The sequence below is a fragment of the Porites lutea genome, chromosome 10, assembly GCF_958299795.1.
Source record: "Porites lutea chromosome 10, jaPorLute2.1, whole genome shotgun sequence".
Taxonomy (NCBI): Eukaryota; Metazoa; Cnidaria; class Anthozoa; order Scleractinia; family Poritidae; genus Porites; species Porites lutea.
The window spans coordinates 17,336,917-17,341,384 of record NC_133210.1 but is presented as its reverse complement, the minus strand read 5'-3'; the positions used below and the strand labels follow the sequence as shown (position 1 = coordinate 17,341,384).

At 36.8% G+C, this 4,468-nt stretch overlaps 1 long non-coding RNA gene across 1 annotated transcript; it reads left to right on the top strand.

Annotated features, from left to right (window-relative positions):
• LOC140950904 (uncharacterized) lies at window positions 1-3,451 on the top strand. Its single transcript, XR_012167213.1, has 2 exons — window positions 1-210; window positions 3,028-3,451. It is a non-coding gene; the product is annotated as an uncharacterized lncRNA (long non-coding RNA).
• Window positions 3,452-4,468: the final 1,017 nt, after the last annotated feature.

The window sequence follows — 4,468 nt, the reverse complement described above, 5'->3', positions numbered from 1 at the left end:
GGGGGTGAACTTGGTAGTTTGTTTGTCCGGACGATCTTGGCCATCGTGACGTCACGAAGAGAGAAGCGCGCAACTTCGAGGAGTTTTCGAAAATGGCGCCGTTGCCATTTCCAAATGCTACTTTTAAAGTTGGTTTTCCTGGATATTGACGCTCCAAAATGGTTTTTGTCACGGTAGGATAGTGCAGTTCCAACATCTCTTTCCGAGAAGGTGAGTGAAATGTGTATTAATCCGAAAAATAACGCGTATGAGAGCTGTAAACAGTTTCGGTCAATTTCCTCGAGTGCAATAATGTGCCGCAAAAGTTTGCATGTTCGCTCAGTAATATCGCATTTTCTCGAAATCGGTGAGGTGTTGAACATCGAAACTTGACATAAGGGTGGGTTACTTCTATTGGAAAGCATTGTCTCTGAAGTTAATTGAGATAAACTAGCAGAAAAAATGATCAGTCCATTCGAGTCTGCCAGCGTATCCGCTAAGGTAGAGGGAGAACTGATGTAATTGTATTCATTACTTTGTTATTATTATTCATTCAAAATATCTCCCCGATTCTGATTGGCTAAAAGCACATGTTTAATTCACCATAACCAGTTACTGATGACCAAATTTGGAAGAAATTTGACTTTAACGAGGAAATGACGTAAAAAATGCAGCGTTTTCGTAGGTTAAGGCACCGTTAACCGAGAAGACCTGGGGACGAGGCTGAGTTGTTTTGGTTTTGAATTTGAAAAAATGGCGGACATTTCACTCGTTTCAAGAGTAATAACTAGGCGAAAAAATAGCTAAAAACATGGCAAGAACAGCAAGAAGACAACTCGAAGGGCGACATCTGCTATTTGGAGAATATTTGTGGAGCTGGACAAACCTAAACGTACACTATCGAAGATGAACTGAACATCGATGGATCGATAGAGGTAAGAATGTTTTAGCTATGTTTTTAAACTAGGAATTATTTTGAATGAATAATAAAACAGTTATTGAATTCAGCTTTCGTATCATATGAAAAATTATGGAGATCTCGGAGGGTGTTATCCGCCTCGGCCTACGGCCTCAACGGATAACACCCTCCTCGATCTCCATAATTCTTCATAAGATACTCAGCCTCATTCATTAACTGTTAATTATTATCTCCAATAATGCCCACAGTATCAGCTATTCAAGCTGTCTTTTCGGGATAAGTAAATTTTAAAGTAGTTTCTGATAGAGGGAAAGTATAGTTGCAACAGCTCTTTCCGAGAAGGAGAGTTAATTGTATTATATTCTGTTGATAATTACCGCGTAAACAGTTTAAGCCAATTTTTTCAAGTGGAATATTTGTCGCAGAAATTTGCATGATCGCATATTAACATCGCATGTTTTAGAAAATCGGTTTGGACTGGAAATTCGAAACTTGGCAGAAGGGTAGGTCAGCAATAGTGGAAAACATTGTCCTTGATGTTTAATGGGAGAAATTAGCAGTAAAAATGATCAGTCCATGCGAGTGCGCTTAATATTGATATAAACAGATGACCTCGACTCGGTTACCCGGGCACAATGTAAGTCAATTATTTTTCGGTGTTAAGAGAAAGGAAACCAAAGACTTCCCTCAACACTATGTATCTATAATAATTACACCAGGAATATATATATTTTAAACACTTGAAGGTTGTACCATCTTGTTGAAGCAAAGGATATTTCTCTGTAATACCTATAAGCTTACATTAAGTTTCCATAAATAGCAAAAAAAATTAATAAGATTTACATACAGCTCCAAACATGTACATCTGTTATGCATGAAGCAATTTCATATCGTTCAATATCAATAGTTAGTGCAAATGGAGTCAAACATGTACAGTGAAACTTGTATAATTTAACTGGACACCTCAGAGAATGCTGTAGTGCCCACTTGATACAAAGTTTCTTCCTACTACATACAGGTTTCGATAGAAAATGTCATATGAGGCAGATCTGCCAACTCTCACAATTCTGGCTTGAGTCTCACGATTTTTTAACTTTTCTCACGGTCTCACGACAAGACTCCCAATCTCATGGTTTTCTGGGAAATATTCTAACTTGAAATATTACCTTGTTGAATAAAACATAAATTTTGTGGCGAAATTCTTGTGCCTGGATAAGCTTTGACTATTTTAGCCATGAAGTTGTCTTAGCCCAAAGAAATGACTCTGCTGTATGTTACGTCATGCAGTGATAACCTATTTTCTGGCATCTTAAAGTCATCAAAGAAAAAGCGGCATCTAATTTGTTACATAAGGGACCACACTAAAGCAAGGTTATATTAAAATAAACAGTTGATTCCCCTAATGGAAAAGGGGTCCTTTAATTTTGATCGGGAAAAAATAGAATCTCACTACTTTTTGTAGAATCTCCCAATTTTTTTTCATGAGTCTACAGATTTTCCTTTATCAGGGGTTGGCAGGTCTGTATGAGGTGCTAAGTACCATTCAAATAAAAGGCAGAAACATTTGGAATACTTCCAGAGATATGATGATATACATTTGCAGCTAGCATTAATATCTTTATTTGTGCGGAGCAATTAATTAAACCTAGGTTGTACCTCAAATTTTAAGATATCAAATGAGTGAAACAAGCTTTATACAAACAAAAATGAAATGAGAAAGTACTGTAACTCATTTATATAATTTACAGAAGTCCCCTGGTGATACCAGCCAAGTGTTGATAGGGCAAGACTCCCAATCTCATGGTTTTCTGGGAAAGCAAAAGGCATCTTAAAATAACAAAAGGCACATAGGGCTCAGTCGAATGGTTCCATAATGACGTCAACACGTATGGAAACAGGCCTTTTCTCCGAAACCCGCCCCATTCCCCTATGGCTATTTTTATTTGCGTTTACCCTACCTCACCTCCCCTCCCCGTACCTGATGAAACAAGGCTTTCAACAGTTTGTTGAGATAGGATACTTTTCGTTTTAAAGGATGAGCTCATTATATTTTATTATCGTAGAGACGGGGGTAAGATAAGTTAACAATAATAAACAGATTATTATAGGTGGGTTACTCATTTTTACAGCTATCCCTGGAAGAAGAAATGGAAGTAAGGAGCTGACTGGCAGCCACTGAGATTGAGCTGAGGAGAAAGGAAATTGAAAGAGAAGAGAAAGAGTTGAAAGGAGGAGAAGAAAGGTTAAAACAAAAAGCAAAAGAAATTAAAAACACAGTAATAGAGGCCAAGAGGGTAGCTGCCCAACTGCAACTAATGGCAGGGCAGCTAGACTTCTTCGCTAACTAAATTCTAGAAGAGACCAAAAAGTTAAAGAAGAAGTAAAAGAAAAACACCAGTGTAAGAAAATTTTATTGATAACAAACCATTTCTTTTAATCAAAGTCAATGTGCAAAGTTTTTAAATGTAAACAAGTCTAAGTCAGACCTGTTATGCAAGAAAGAAAACACATTTGTTCAGTATATAAAAAATAAAAGGAAACTGGTTCTTCTAATTTCTTGTATCCTGTATGGTCTCTTCTTGCTCCATGGAATCCACTCCATCTAACATCCTCCACTTCCTGCACCGCACTCCATCGTACACTGCATGGTTTTTCTCATCATCTACAGAGTATTCTCGACCAAGGAAGCACCTAATTATAAAATCAGTCAGATAAAAAGAGATTATTATATATACAAAAGTCAAAACAAAATAAATAAATAAAGGCAATATTATCACTTAAAATCCTTAATTATTTGTTAAGCATCTCTTAAATCAGATATTATAATGGTTTTCCTTATCTACTCCCTAAACTTCACATTAATGTAGGTGAGTTAAACCACAAACACCCTCCCCCCCCCCCCCCAAAGCAATGGTAAAAAAATATGTCTCCCTTGAATTATAAATTTTTGTAACTTCAAGCAACCTATCAGGATAATCCAAAGACTGAGTTCTAATCTTAAACCAATAGCTAAAAGGTAAGGCTATGTGAAATATATTAGCAGAGGCAGAACAACAGCAAATTTTAAAGAGGGGCTTTAGAGCTATTATAGTGGACCACCTATAGTCATGGAACGATTGGGTCTTTACTAAGTTACGCCTGCTGCGAAATTACCACAAAGCTTCATCAGCTGGGTTATAAAACTGTACAAGCTGGGTGATAAAACTGTACGAGCAGGCCCTGAAGATTGTTGGAACTGGACAGTGTCACTTGATGTAACTGACTATAGCATGGAGTCCAAGTAAGTTAAAAAGCATCAATGATTGAAAATTAAACTGATGCCCCTGCACTCCCACTCCCAGTAAATCCCCTGCCTTAACATTACCTAATAAACATACATTGATACTGGTGTCATTTTCTGAACTCGTGTAGTTATTGAACTATATTGTCGTTCTTGAACTTTGGTGTCTTTACTGAACTACACAAAAAGGAAAACCGAAAAAATGTAACATTAATAAAGTCTCTTTTTATATTGTAAAAGTGTGAGAAGGATGATGATATTCATCGCATGAAAATCCTGCAATTTTTTAT